The 16092-nt window shown below is 42.5% G+C and overlaps 1 protein-coding gene across 3 annotated transcripts in view; it reads right to left on the reverse strand.

Annotated features, from left to right (window-relative positions):
• LOC124072897 (speckle type BTB/POZ protein) overlaps positions 1–14522 on the reverse strand; it is a 70139-nt gene extending 55617 nt beyond the window's left edge. For all 3 annotated transcript variants that reach the window (XM_046414666.1, XM_046414668.1, XM_046414667.1), the window contains exon 1: positions 14399–14522. The gene's annotated coding sequence lies outside the window, so the exon portion shown is untranslated. The remainder of the gene's footprint in view (positions 1–14398) is intronic.
• Between the last annotated feature and the right edge of the window lie 1570 nt (positions 14523–16092).

Here is a 16092-nt window from a genome sequence, read left to right on the forward strand (position 1 = left end):
TTATGTAGGAGACTTGAATGCAGAACCTTTTTGAGACAGAGTGTGTTGTGCTTGCCTGTGTGTCTGTGTGAGACAAGATATCACAAAGACGGTAGTGAGGTTTACACAGTGAGGCAGAACAAAGTGGGACAGGGACTCCTTACGTAATTACACTAAGCATTAAAACAGCAATCCAAAGGCAAACTGTATCTGGACTGTGTCCAAACAGCAAACTAAGCCACAGGTGTAAACCGAGTCATAAAGGAATGCAGTTTCATTTCCACAAAGCAAACGATGGCAAAAAGAGCCAAAGTAGGCTTAATGCTTCCTTAATACTTCTTGGGGTATGTTTACAGTGACCCATAAATATGGATAAAAATTTCATTGGATACAATTCAGATGTACATGCTGCATGTTGTGTGAATAAAAGGCCCACAGAGACCCCAATAACAGTACAACCACCTGACAGCACAGACCCACAGTGGCACTCAACTCTAGCATAGAGGTACGCTCCGGCAGTCTCATTAAATCCTCCAAGTCTAATTCTCTTCCAAATACCACCTCTACCTAAATAAACATGACCGAGGACGCTTACTCATACTCCACATGCCTGCCAACAGGATTCCGCAGAGCCGGCTGGTTGTGTTTAGCCTGCCATTATTCCAGTGTCTAATGTCTACAGCTAAACAGCCACAGTGACGCTCTTTTATTAGAGCCAATCCATAAAGATCCCTGACATTTGAGGCAAGTAAACTAGAAAAACAGTCGACTGATTTGAGTCAATGTTCTTTTGTAATAAGCTCATAAAGTACAAAGCTGCATTTTAAAACACGCATGAATGACTTGAAACGACAGCAACAAGTACAGAAAAGTGAGTCACAAGTTGCCACAGAGGAAAATTCTGACATAAATTAAAACACCGACTTGCATTAGGCCCAGACATACTACACAGTAAATATACTACAATATAATAATAACACAATAGGCTACTTTATACACTTAAGCTCTTTGTATTCACAACCTGTATCCAAACTTCCTGTGGGTTTTTTTCCTGAGGGAGAAAGGAGATGATCTACATGAATGAATGACATATCTTAAGATCCACATGTTTACAGATACATACCGAGGAAATGTCAATCAGATGCAAAATACAGACACTGAACCCTGAAAGAAATGTCAAAAAGGGAGCCCAGCACCTTCTGATCAATAGCTCACCTGAAATGAATACCTGATGGATCTCACTGTTTCAACAAAGCAGACATGCACCAAACTTGAAAACAAAACAGACACAACCCAGATCAATAGGCCCAATTTTTAAAAAATCTATTAAATACCAAACCAGTTTGATAAAACATTTTCCAGAGGAAAAGTGGGGATCAGAACAGCCCCGCCTTCCGTACAATAAATCAGAATCAAAATTCTAAATGAAATTTCTGATATTTTTCCAGTTTTACAGAATGTACTTTGTAGCTCATTATACCAAACCGACTGTAAAGACGGTATGATTTTTAAACTACTGCAAAGCTTTGGCACAGCAGCCTCATCACTGCTCTACATTAATACCAGGGATGACCAAATTAACCGGACAGGCACTGGAATCGACCGGTTTTCAGTGTGCTCAGCCCGGACTGCAGTCCCACCGGTCAGTCTCCGTTGTCTCTAATTTTACGCGTGCATCACACGTCACACACACAGCGGCACAAGCTATAATGTCACAGCCGCACGCAAACATGTCTTCAGCGTGGAAGTTTTTCACTGTGAGCGAGGAAAACGCAAAGCTCACGGGGGGTTTGAAGAGGCTAGCAAAGGAAAAGCGGCTAAAGCTAACCAGAGCTCAGTGCCAGACACAAGCCAGCAGCCTCGCCTATCTTTCCTTGGTGTGAGCAGTGAAAAGACCAAAGCAATTAGGAGCAAAATTATGGATGAACGTCTAATCTGATTAGTTGCACAACAGAAAATGAACTGTCAACCATTTTAATAATCAATTATGTATTTATGGAGCAAAGATTCCAAACTTTTCCGTTTTATACTACTGTAACTTAAATATTTTTTGGGCCGTTGGTTTCTGCTGCCCCCAAGTGGCCAAAAACATCAACTACTGGAGGGTTAAAGAATGATATTCTGAACTATCACTTCCTTCTGCTATCACGTTATCATGAAAGAACGATCAGCAATGTCCTCAACTTTAACACTGTCTTCCTTCATCATGTTTCCACTTTTAGAAAATCTTCATTTCTGTAGCCTATACTTTCTGTGTCCAATATTCACACGGTTCAGAAGTGTGATGCTGGGTTGCGACCACAGGAAATGAGGTATGACCTGGAGCTTGTAACAACCCCATCAACAGTTTGGATAAACAGGATGGGACCTGGCCTTTGTGCCCTTTTTGTCTTCTCTGTCCTGTGTCGTTTGCCCTCCTGTGACTTTGGCAGTCTCAAGTGGTCAGTTAAGACAAGGATAGATGACAACGGACAATCCAACCAGGCTTGCCACCAAGGCCTGACTGGTTGACCTCCCCTCCCCGAAAGTCTGAGCATCGGGACACAGCACGATCTGTCTGAAAGAAAAAGGAAAGGAGGATGGAGCTGCCAGACAGGGAGGTGGGAAACAAAAATACAAGAAGAGCAGAGGAAAATAGAAAGCAGAAAAATGAAGAGCCGACATTACACAGAGAGGGGAGAGGCAGGATGAGAGATAGGTGGATGTACAACAAACTGATGAAATAGAGCAAGAAAGACAGAGAGGAAGGAGTGGAACAGCAGCTCAAACAATAGTCAAGAAACAGGAGACACACCAAAGGGAGAAGACAAATTAAGGGCAGAGAGGGACATGAAGAGATGAGGGTAGCCAAAGAATTTAAAAAAAATGTCAGATTCAATCCTTCTCTCAAAAGAGGGGAGAATCAAGGAGGAAGAAGAAAGGCTTATTCTTCTCCATCTCACCGCTTCTAAAACCTGCAAAGACCAACATGTATAAAGGAACAAAACACAAGGGGGGCTCCATCAAGCGCTTCACTACATTCAAACGAGCCACAAAGGAAGAACAACTGACACAATTAAGAGCACAACTGCCATCACAGCCAATCAACCCTGTGGCGCCCACACACTGAGTAATAAACCCATCATGAAGAGGGTTGAAGGGCTGCTAATTCCCGCCAGCAATGCAGCACCGACTACTAATAGTGAATATCAGGTACCTTAAAGGCTACTCCATTCTAATGCAACAGAAACATGAGATTTCCTCTGTTCCTGCCTCCTTTGCATTCTGAGAGAAAAGCTGACATTTAAATATAATCCTTCTGACATGCAAACTAAGTGCAGCCAATTCCACCGGCATCGGAAAATGGACGATGTGTGAATCTGAAAGCAATCACAGGTGGATGCACACTCTTACTCAATAACATACAAACTAAATTTAATGAGCTCTCCAGTCCCTCCACAGTGACATTTCCTCTTCCATTCCTACAGCTCTTTACAACTATCATTCACCCTACCTCCATTTCTCTTTCTCACCCCGCTACCACCCGCCATCCCTGCACCTCCCTCGCTCAGTTTCTCATTCTTAATCCCTGCCTCCATCTCTCTCTCCCTCTCCATCCAAAACAACAGCCATTGCAAAAAGAGGGCCATCAATCTTCTTCAATGAGACCAGAGTGCGAGAGACTGCCAGGGCTACAGCAGATTACTATCTCTCCTTACCCCCACTCAAGACTGGATAACATGTAGGAGGAGAGGATGTGCAGGAGGGGAGGCAGGCAGGGTCGAGAGTGAGTCAAAGAAACAGTCTTAGATATCAGGCGGACACATTAGATCTTGAACGCCTCAGACTCCCCCCCCCCGCCCCCCAAGTCAACGGTGGAGGCTTGTCAAGCAAAGAAGCACAACAGCTGAATTTAAAAACTCTAATCCTAACTGGCAACTCCAAACCTGACCCTTGATTTATTTCCACAGAGTTCCACTGAGGGAAACACATGAGCTACACTGCAGCTTTCATCCCCTGTAAGCTGCTGGCTTTGGTGGAGGACTGGAATTCACTGGTGATTGTGATTTTTTTATTTTTTTTTATTGTCAAGTAATCACATGATTATTTAATTTATTGATTTTCTTGATCTGACAGATAACAAATTGGTAACTACTTGAGGTTGTACAGAATTTATTAAATCTCAGCTGAGAAGGCAGAAACACTATTTTTAGTCGTAACCTAAAAGCTATAAGTTGTAATTAATGTTCACAACTTGTAATCTGTTGACGGAAAGCGTCTGATGAACTGAAATCACAGACACAGTTTCTTTGCACACCTTCGTTTTCACATTCTTCTTCCACCAAATGCTGCGACTGATTCAGGACTAAACATTTTGATAGTTCAACAAGATGAACAGTCACCGCTTTGTCCGTCAAGTTGATCTATGAAACGCTCAGTCCACTCGCAGTCATAGACCGATGTTAAAGAGTGGGGTTTATCTTTGGTTGGATATGTGAAGAAGCAGTTGATGTTTTCTCATGTAAAGGGAAAAACCACCCAAGTAAACACTCTGTTGGTGCACATGTGAATGTGTGTCTCATAGAAAGTGCTATAACCTAATTTTGCAGCTTCGTGATATTCAGTGAAAATGTGTAAACGTGTGTGTGACAGAGCATTGACACTCACAAAGGTGGAAACGCCAGAGCCGTGACCTTGCAGCCAAAAGGGGTTTTTAACGAGCCGCCTCACTGCCCTGTGTGCAATAGCAATAATCCACACACACACACACACAGTGCAACACCAGCAAATCCAATGCCAAGTCTGAGGATAGAATTGGGATACATGGGAAAGTGTGGAGGAGAGAAATGCACAGAAAAATATGCGGAAAATGATCCTTTTAGCAGCTAAAACCAGTGTGATGCAGCACAAGCTCTGTGATCTCTTATTACTTATACAACATGGTCTTCTGAAGCCACGTAAAACCATGTTCAATCCAAGGACATAACAGGACCACCGAGCCAGCTCTGACAGCTACATCTACAATTGAACATGATTGGGCTAATCGCTATGCAGTTTTCTCACTGAGGAGGACTTACATGAGGGAGTTTTGTCAGGCATAATAAACTCTCCTTGTGTTGTCACAGCACTGTGAGGGGGAAGGTTAAACTTAGAGCTGTCTGTAAAGCTGTCCCTCTGCAGCAGCAGTGCACTGACTGGGAATCAGCGTACTGTGGCTCCTGTTGGGCCACACAACTACGAAGAGGAGCAGGGGGAGGAGGGGGAGGAGGAGGCAGCAGTGGGGCTCTGCCCGCCTCTAACGGCTTTGACAGTAACATAATAACTGATAATTGATTCGGCTGGTGAGGAAGGTGTAACATTAAAGGATAAAAACGGCAGCGGTGATGGTAGCGCAGCGCAGAGGCTTAATGTGAGCTGATGGGGCTGACGCCGCCTGTCACACACCATCTAATCACACAAGAGGCGAAGATTCTGAAGACACATATCATCAAATCAGTATCAGGCCCGACTCACTCAGCGCCCTCAAAAGAGCTTTGATCAGCAACAGGACAAGGGAAAATAGGGGCCACACAGGCCAAGGAGAGTGGAGATACGGAGGAGGAGGAGGAGGAGGATGGAAAGAAGACAAGCATCCTTCACTTTTGCAGGACGGCCCTGAGACATCACATGATAGGACAGAAACAGTCGAGTGCATCAATGAGTAGCACCCAAGGTTCAAAGAGCATCACAGGCTGAGATTAACGCAGGCGATAACCTTGTCCAGTCTGGTGACCGTAATAAATACACGCAGAGCTGATTTCATCTGCATGTGATTTTATTGAAATTTCATTTACAACTGATACCGGACTCTGAGATGCTGACACAAAGACTCGATGCTGTTGAACACTGAAATACAGCTGAAACAATAACAGAAAATGAATTCCTGATGACTGAATATCTTTGCATTGTAGGGAGTGTAGGTAAGACAAAACAAGACATTTCAAAACATCACCTCAGGCTTCAGGAAATTAAAGTGAGCATTTTTCACAACTTTTGTGGTCAATTAGATAATCATCAACAGATTAAACAAATAACAGAAAAGAGTTTGTGGTGTCTTTGGTTTTACTTATTTTCCTTATACTGCATATACAGTACACATACAGTACATATACAGTACATATATGTAAACAGAATGAAAGCATTGACCTATTTCCATGTGTAACCTGGACTAACATAAAAGTAGCAGTTAAAGAGAATGCAGCAAACTAAAATAAATGCAGATGAGATGTTTACAAGTTATTCTGTGATTAGCTCTATATTGTTTTCTCACTTAAAAGGCATTAACAGTCTGCTTAAATGCAGTTACACAATGTTATTCTCATTAGCTAATAAAACCACAGCTCTGATAATCTGTCAACCTGTGGGAAACACTTTGAGGCATACCTGAATAAACCTGAGGGGGTAATAAATATTTTTAACCTGCTTCACATGTGAGCAGACTCCTGTTTCTTAACATGGCCTGACATGGAGCACCAACTCTAGTCAACCTCACAGCTTTGTTATTAACGTGTAATGGAGACACATGAGGTAAGTCTAGTAACGGTGACCGGGCTGTGCCTATCTGCTGAGTGAACTGATGAAGACAGAGGGCTCCCTGTAGCCTTACAGTCAGAGCGCTGATAGATCGGGCAGCTTCCACCCTTTGCCTAACTGCAAGAGGGATGTGTGTGTTCATGAGAACCAGCACGGAAGCCTGCTAGACTGGAACTGACAATATTAAGTGGCAGTGTGACCGGTTTCATGAACACCGGGAGGCCAAGAGCGCCAAAGAGTAGGAAGGCCTCTATTATGTCACCAAACAGGAGACATAAAAGAAGCCACTCGGATTATCTGCCCTCCAGGACAGCACCAATAGACTCACCTTTCCAAAATTAAAGGTTGCTTAGTACAAACAGCATGAAACAGAGAGGCAAACACACACTTCCACCCAGTGCACCAGACATAAATGCACATCACCTCGTGTGGCTGGTGGGAGATCAAAGACTTTACAGATGTTTAACAAAACCATAGGAGCTCCTTCAGAGGTAGACTGCAGGGGTCGGATATCTTACAGAGGAGCAAGGGAGGAAAGAGGGAGGATAAGAGGGGGGAAAGGGGAGCAGCAAAAGCCGCAGGCTGAAGACAGTAGGGGGAGTAGAGGAAGGCTGGTACAACGAGTAAGTGAGAAAATGCAAATCAGAGGCTGCGGAGCAAAGAGGAAAGAGAGGAGAAAGAACGTGAGAGATTACTTTAGGGACTGTTGGAAGGGAATCTGAAGAGCACAACAAAGCTGACAATGAAAAAAGTGCTGCGGGTGGGGTGGAGAGCACAGGAAGAAATGGCAACGCATGAGACATGACGAGAACGCATCACGCAGCCTTTTGCTGCTAAAATAGGCCACATGCTTTCTCATATGTCCTTCAAAACGTAGAGCTGGCGGCTGTAGACATCATAGCACAATATGTTCTAAGAAAGAAAATGCAGGAAACACAGAAAATGAAAAGATGAATAGAGGTACCAAAAAATGGGGAGAGATATAACAAAAGGAAGGAGAAGAACCCCAGAGAGGCAGCCCATGGCATTTGTTTGTCACAAGCCAGAAGCACAGGGACACGGAGGAGGAGGAGGAGGAGGAGGAGGAGGAGGAGTGTATACAACGAACTGAGAGATGGCTCCTCTTCCCAGCCTCGCACTCCCCGGCTGTCCTCCACCAGCAGCTGGAGGCTAAACTTATGCTCTGCCAGCAGCCACCAGGGAGAGAGAGGAAAGGCCTTGGGAAGGGGTCATCCACAATCACCAACCAAAACAAAACTCAGAGATGCAGATTTGCATCATTAGCAGAGGAGTCCCCTGATGTCTACCCACGGCACAACAGATCCCTCAGAAATGTGGCCACCACTGTGACTGTGCACACAAACATGCTCTGCACAATCGCCACACAGCGATGTCAGCCTCCTCTTCATGAATATTCATCCGCCTCATTAACACTCAAGTGGGGAAACACAGCATATTGCATGAGACTCCCGTTACTTGGAGAGAGAACGAGATGAGGGGAAGGAGAGATGGGACACATGGTGACTGCAGAGGAAGCAAAGGGGTTAGAAAGACCAAATAAGAGGCAAAGCCTTCTTTTCACTGCCAGCAAACTTTTTCTTTAATCTCAAGGGTCTGCATGGGGTGGTGTGTCCTATATTGTTGCGGGAGCTGATACCCTCCTGTCGCTTGTATGAAGCCAGACTAGGGCAATATGAAAGCAGCGTCAGCAGCAGGGACAGCACAGCGGGAGTACAGGATGGGAATTACAGACCATTTTACCCTGCAAATCCTCCGGCAATAAAAGCTTTAAAACAGCTGCAATTTTGCTGCTAAAGTCTCGCTGTTCACAACAACTGCCAAACTGTAGGGGGTATGTGTGAATACACCTCAATGCAAACCGCAGACGGTCATGCAACCTCGTCCTTGTTCATACAGATGCACAAAGCCAGGCTGTCTAGTATACACAGACTCTGATTCTGTCAGTCCACACTCAGACAGACTCTTTTCTCTGAGCCACTTGCTGACAGACACACATGCGGACAGACAGTACCGCACATAGAGCGAGGATTATTTTCTCTTTATGTTGTAGTGCCAGTGAATCTCTTAACAGGAACTGCCAACAGGGGAAATCTCCCATCCTGCAGCTGCGTCCTCAGAGAGACTCTGGAAAGTGTAGAAATTGCGGACTGACTCTGGCGGCAGAAACAGTCGACCACTCAGGGTGAAAGCAGCGATGCAAAGTCAGGCAGTGCCCAAACTTCTGCCCCGCCAGAGTGACTCTGGTCCTTTAAAGGGCACAGGCAGGACCCGCTGTACCATAACTGGACCACGTCTCTGGAAATCAATACTGCTGCAGGGGCCTCCACCAAAGCTATTTCATATTCCACCTTCCACACACGGTTTCTGACACACACACACACAAAAACACCCTTCAATTTCAGAGCGGTATGAACTATCGATTTCACAGGCACGATTCTTACTCCTCTTTCTTTTCCAGTCCCTTAGCATCAACTCACAACTCCTTTCCCACTCTCTGTTAACAGCAAACAGGACTGTTTTCAGTTGGGTGTGGGGAAGGTGAAGTGGTCCTTACCTGTGAACTTGATCATTTTAGACTATTCAAATCCCTCGCAAGTGGCTTAAAGCAACAAGCTTTGTTTTAATTGGTTGGGGTCAAGGTCTCTTACAAGAGAGGTTTGATCTGTTGGTAACATGAATCGTGAGGACTACAGAAATGTTCTTCAAATATCTGTGAAATATTCAAATGTGAAAAAGAGCTTTCTGTGTGCTCCAAGTGAAAAGTGCAGCTACTTACTTCTCTACTCACTGTGTGTGTGTGTGTGTGTGTGTGTGTGTGTGTGTGTGTGAATCTGCAGATTACTCAATTAATTCGCTCAAAAAAATACATCAGAAAAAAAAAGAAAAATCCCCCTGACAATTCCTAAGAACGCAATGCAACATATTCAAAATGTATTTTCATGTTTAATTTATCAAACTATAAACACCAAATACTGACACCTGAGCAATATTCTGAATTTTGAAAAAGGAATAGAAGCTATTAAACAATTATCTAAATTGCCTTCACTTTTTTTCTTCTTACTCTGACTAATTACTTCAGCTCTGTTATTATCATTACCATAACCGAACGGTGCAATGCTAACTCAACATCAACATCTGCAAAAATAGAACAAAAATTGAAAGAAATGTTTCATGTCAAACAAACATAAAACAGACTGGCTTCAAATTTGGCATATTGTAAACAAAATATAAGTACTGAAATTAAAATGACTATAGAGATGTGAGGTTATTTGTTATGCGGTTATTGTTATTGATGTCATCGAAATGGGCCTGTCCTCTTTAGGGTATGATGCACTACTCCCACTGCTTTCAGCATTCTACAAAAACATGATATCTTTTTCAAATGCCAAATCAGACAACATCTCAGCCATGGCAGAGCTGGAACTGGCAATCAGACCATTAGGATGGGTCACTGTTTTTCTAACTTAAATGCCAGATAATATCAGCAAACTGGACCTGACTTTTGGGCACCGACACTTTTAACCAACTCTGTTGTCATTAATTCATATTCAGATGGTTTCCCTGGGTCACGGGTTGCGCTGAGCCGCCTGGCAGAGAGCGGGGACCTGACCAGTTCAAATCGCAGGTCCAAACTCAGTATGCATGCATGATTTAAATACATCTAAATGGCAGATGGTGAGAGAGCTGACTCGTGTCTGGCTCCATGACAGAAGCAGTGATGTAGGAGAAGCAGAAGATGAGGCTGCGCATTAGAGTGAGGAATGGCTTGGCTTGTCTTTAAGATTACTTTCCCTCTTAAAACATTCACTTCATCTGTGTCAGTCCCGCTCCCAAGTTGTTATTGGAAAATAGGAAAGGTGGAAAACCATTCAATGCCAGCACTGTCTGCATCAGTCACACACTGACACACACATACACACAGAAAATACATTTCATCCTCCATATCCGAAACAGCCAATAGCACTGGCAGGCATTTGCGACCCCAATCCATATTTCAATTTCCCTCCTCTCATGCAAACTAATTCAATACTTGTTGCCTTCCCTCACAAGCGATCAGCAATGTGAGAAATGAGCATCTCCTCACACTGCATCCATAACAGACCCAATCAGAGACATTTTTGAGCAGGCCTCTGCCTATATCAATTATGTCTTAGTAGGCTCGCACACAGACAGATTTTTGCATGTAGCATTAGAGGATGGAAAGTCAACGTTTTGCAGATCACTTTTCTCCATATTTTCTGCACTCAGAACGCATTCAGCTCAAATTAGCTGCACTTAAAACTGAAATTTTACATCACACACTGTCACAGTTTATGTCAGCAACAGCTTAACTGCTATTTTTTTCAAGCCAATTAAATAAGCATTAAGCAAACAGTGTGGTGTCAGTTGAGAGAGTAGTTCAAATATGATATACACTAATTCAAGATTTGACCCCTAAAGTGGAAATCAGCTTTAAACAAAAATCCCAAATCCACTGGTTTTTTTTTTGTTTTGTTTTGTTTTTTGTTTTTTTGTTGCCTTTTTTCCCCTTCAGGTTTGTTTTGTGTTCGTAAAAGACTCTCACAAAGCCAGAAACAGAGACACCAAAGCTGCAGGCTGCGATGCCATCAGCCAACACTTTTTGGAACTGATCCATCGCCAGAGCTCAGGAGACAGCCTGGCCAGAGAGACAAGCCTGAATTCTGGGGGAATTTACATATACTCTCTTAATCAAGCTCATTAGTGGGGAAACACTCAGTCAAATTCCTTTTATTTAGAGATTCTACAATGGACTTCTGACAAGCGATTGATTTCCAATGACCTTCTTCTCACTAACTGGCATTTAATGCACTATGTGCACTACGAGCACTTTGCACTGTGACAACCTAGAAAGGACTCATGCATCTCGATATAGTCCCCAGCAGTGCCAACAGCTAAGGAATTCTCCAAAAAGCACACGGAGAGCAAACAAATGATGCACATGGTACAGTCAGACTGAGAAGTGGTGCACTGCAGATTTTTTTTGTTACCACACTGTTAACTTGATGCCAGTGGGCAGTCTGTTATCGATCCTGACATTCTTTCCTCCAATTCACCGTCAATGCACTTTGCGTTACTTGATGAAAATACACAAGCATGTGTGGAAATATGTACACACCAGCATGCCCGTACGTTATTTGATGATGCTGAAACTCGTCAAGATGAATAACAACACCTGCACCGTCCCGGGAGCCTGGCCGCAGTTTTCTTCACAACTCTTTGGCCACATAAAAGGAGAAGCAAGAAGGTAATAGCGACAAATTTAGGGGCTTAAACGGCGACAGCTTTACGATGCCTGAGCGGCCTCTATGACTCCATTCCTGTCAGATTCTATTAGCTCGGTCTCCACCGTGTGTTTCGATTGGCTCTTGGCCTATTCCCAGCAGTTACAGAAGCACCTCCCGTAAATAAACCAAATAGCTGCATCTTGTAGTGTATGAAGGGGAGGGGGGCAGTTCTGGGTAGCTGAGCCCTTGTGTGTAAAGAACATCTGACAGAGTGGCTGAATAGTTTAATATACAGCAGCGAGCTGAACGGACACAGTCGACTAGAGGGAGAGCTCGACACACATCAGTGTGAGAGTTTAAATTTGACTAGTGTTTAAGAAGAATACCAGCAGCCAGGCGAGAAAAGCACTTCTAAATCAAGACAAGTGGTCTCATTCCACTCCACACAGACACACACATACACACACACTCACACACACAGTACTATAAACAAAAGAAAAATGTGTATCTGCCAGCTGCCAGGTGGAAGTCTAAGGAAAGGCCACCTGTCTAATAACTGTTTTTGATGCGTACAGCTCAGCAATATAAAACTGAGCATCTGGCCTGTCCCCTCCAAGCTGATCTTGTTAACAGTACGCATATCTCTGTTCCTTTTACACAGAATTTATCTGGGTGGTTCACCCAAATAGATTTTCCCCTTCCACAAAACAGAATTTTGTAGTAATTAATTCAACCAATCAGAGCTTGTGAGCGCAATGCAGTTTTGCCACCGACGCTCAAGCACCAGATGTCCACTGGATATTTTCATAAGGGGAACACAATGTTGCCTTCAGAACAAAAATGTGTTTTTGTTGTCTACTAAAAAAAAAAAAACAACTCATTTGAAGTATATTAAAATCAAGTCATTTGTTCTTTATAGACCAAATACGCCTCAGAGTAAAACTAAATGGAATAATAAATTCGAGTGACAATTATTAAAATGCAACGGTTGACATGCTGTGGCTAAATTAGTTTTTTATGGCTTTGAGATGGCCTTTTGAAAAAACATTTTCTTGCATACATAAAAACACTGGACTACAGCTCAACCTGTTTTATATTTTTCCGTATGGGTCTTTTTCACAGCAGACATTTTGACTACACAGGAAAGGTTTGGCTGCACCCAAAAAAAAACAAAAAACGCTCTGGCTTGCTTGTTTGTATTTGTATCATCAGACATCCACGTATACCTCAATTTTTTGTGACTGTGTGTCGAAGAATGTAATAAACAAAACTACTACATGTCCTTTTGGGCTTTGACAAAAGCTCTGAGTCCAACTGCGAGCCTTGAACAGTGAGACAGTAAGTAGTAAAGCAAAATTTACTGCTTGTCAATATTATCAGTTACATCTGTGATTGTTACCTCCATGGCAGGTCTAAATGTGATTAAGGCCTGCCGTACTTTTCTGTGCTGATTCTTAACATTACTATCTATAGAACTTTATGTTTTGGTCACTGAACGCTCTGAGTGGATTTGAGATAATTTTGTTTTGCTGTAGGCAGTTGTGACGTAGGCGACACAAAACAGTAAGATGAACTCCAATCCTGAAAACAGCACAGAAGCCTGAGGAGGGAGGATTTGATTTTGCGGATGGAGTCGATGGAGCTGCAGTTCGACAAAATTTCAAATATTTTCACAAATTTTCTCACTTAAGTAAGTGAGTAAAAAGTAAGCAAGTTAATATTTGTGGACTCATTTGTTTTCTAAATTGATCAGCTGTTTTAATTGAGGACAACTAGGTTTTTATTATCACAACAATCCCTGGCATTAGCTTACATAAAATAAGAAACAATCACATTGAACAGGTAGGTTTTAAATTTATTTTAAAAGAGAGTGCTGTTAATGGATCAGTACTATCTGTATCTGTGGGAGAAAAAGTAGGACTGCTGCACCGCTAATTTCTTGTTTATATTTATTCTGTATAAAGTGGTGTTTTACTCTCCTTTATAGACTTAGTAGTAAATATGTGTTTTACATGTTGGAGCACATTCAAACTGATTAAATTTCGTTTTAAATGCACAAACTGCGGGTCAATTTAATCCAGATGAAACAACAATGTTCTCGTTTTCTCTACGGCCTTCACTTTTTTAACGTTTCTTTCTACAGTCGCGGGTTGTAACCTGCAGCTGCATTGCGCCTGGAGATGCAACAGAGAAAAGGGAAGAAACCGTGCTCACTATTTGGCAGGATACTCGGGCTGAGCCGGAGGACACAGCGTACAACGCCTTCTTCTACGGGGCTCATTATTTTGCACGTCCCCGCTGAAATTCCCTCTCAAACAGTTTTTGCTGTGACAAATACATTCAGCCAACAGACCTCGCTATGACACAGAAAATAAGAAAAAATAAAGAAAGCGGCCCAAAAGTCAGCCGGACCGGCTCAGCATGAAAAATAACAAATCGTTAGTGAACTGCTAACATTAGCCAGCTAGCGACTGATATTTAAGCCCTGTAAAAGTGCTTCCAGCGTTAAGACAAGCCCAAGCGTACGTTATACTGAAGGAACAGCACAAGGTACAAGCGACAAATGCCGGAAGAGCCAAATATACGGCTTGAAAACTCACCTTTGTTTCGCTGTTCCACGAAAGTGATGAAGGATTTTTAAGAGGAGCTGTCACTGCACTTCCGGGTTACACTGTGACGTATACAGACGCCCAATAAGCGGCTGGCCATGCTGGGATTGTTTTGGTTTTGGGCGCTGGGTGCTCAGTCTTTTAAATTAACTGTCATTCAGCGCTCAGTGTCAGTGGTGCCCACACTGTGATTAGCTGATCTGAGTTCAGCATTAATCCTTGTAAAATAGATTGAGATTTCAGATAAAACTTAATTGATCCCCCGGAGGGAAATTTTAGCATAACAAGAAACATCCCGGGGAACAGGTGTGGATTCAAAGTATTCAGATCGTTTCCCTAAGTAAACTGAAAGGTACATTTGCGTGATGCAAAATTATCAAGCAGAAGTACTCATTATTTAGCATTTTTTTATTTTAATTTATGTTGTATTACTATCATTATTTATAAATTATGCATTTTATTATCGCAGCTTTTGGAGGTTACCTTTCATAAGGAAGTTTAGCTTTCATTTAGCTTTGTTAGTTGGGTATTTTGTCTCTTTTTTGGCAAATGAATAACATTAAAAGTACAGGTGTTGGGAGGTGGAGAGCGAGTCTGTAACCATCATCACAGACAGATTTGATGTGTTCTTCACACCAAAAAAATCAATATAAGCATAAATATCTGATCTTTTCCTGCCATATGTGTTTTGTTATCGTTGTTGTGATTTACTGCCCTCAGAAAAGTGGGTCATCACATTAGGATATATGTAAGCAAAACGTGAGGATACAGAGGATAATGCAACAAGCAATTAAAAATGTACATGGAATAAGGCAAGATGTTGTGCAGTGCAATGTTTTTGTTAAGATTTACAGCTTTATGACATGAAAAGGCGTGCTCTAATATGATTATGATCTTAATGCTGGCGTTTGAATCAGCTATGAAAAGAATGGTGTGCAGCCTCGATATTAAGTCACCACATGTGGGCAGCTGCCCATGTAGGGCTTCATGGCAATTTCGTTTATAAGGATATCTTAATATAATTTTCTCTTTTGAAGATTTAAATCACATTCATCCAACTTCAACAAAAGCTCCTGAGATCTACCACGAATTTGCTGTGATGCTCATCCAGAAGGTTGTCTTGTGGGAAAATTTCTTTAAGGCAAAGCAAATTGGAAAGATAAACAAAAAGAAGAAGAGGAACCTGGCAAATGAATAAAGGGAAGAAGAGAAAGGTTGTTAAGACACCTGGATTGTTTTCTTCTCAGGATTGTTTGATCTCTCGAGGTGCACAATGCAGCAGGGATGATATTCATAAGATCTTTTCAAAGGTGGAATTTGCTCCTTTGTTGTGTGAAACAGTCCATGTCCCCACTATTCTGAATTATATATATATCTGTGTTGACATTCTGTATTGCTGCTCTCATATTGGGAATAATAATGCAAACTTTTCTTTTTTTCTTCTTTTTTTTCTTTTTTTGGTTGTTTAGGTTGTTGTTTAATGAACAGTGCATCCCTACATGATTCATAATGTGGAATTTTCCCAGCTGGTGGGATGTTTCAGCACATGAAATTGTATTACCGCGTGGCAATCCCAGCTTACTCCACAGGTCTGGCACCGCGTTCGGCGGTGGCTCAGCTCTGGAGTTTAATGCAATTATAAATAAATAAGCACTTGGTCGTGAAGAAGACTGGGCCCTATGGGG

Source organism: Scatophagus argus, chromosome 16 (assembly GCF_020382885.2).
Source record: "Scatophagus argus isolate fScaArg1 chromosome 16, fScaArg1.pri, whole genome shotgun sequence".
Classification (NCBI taxonomy): domain Eukaryota; kingdom Metazoa; phylum Chordata; class Actinopteri; family Scatophagidae; genus Scatophagus; species Scatophagus argus.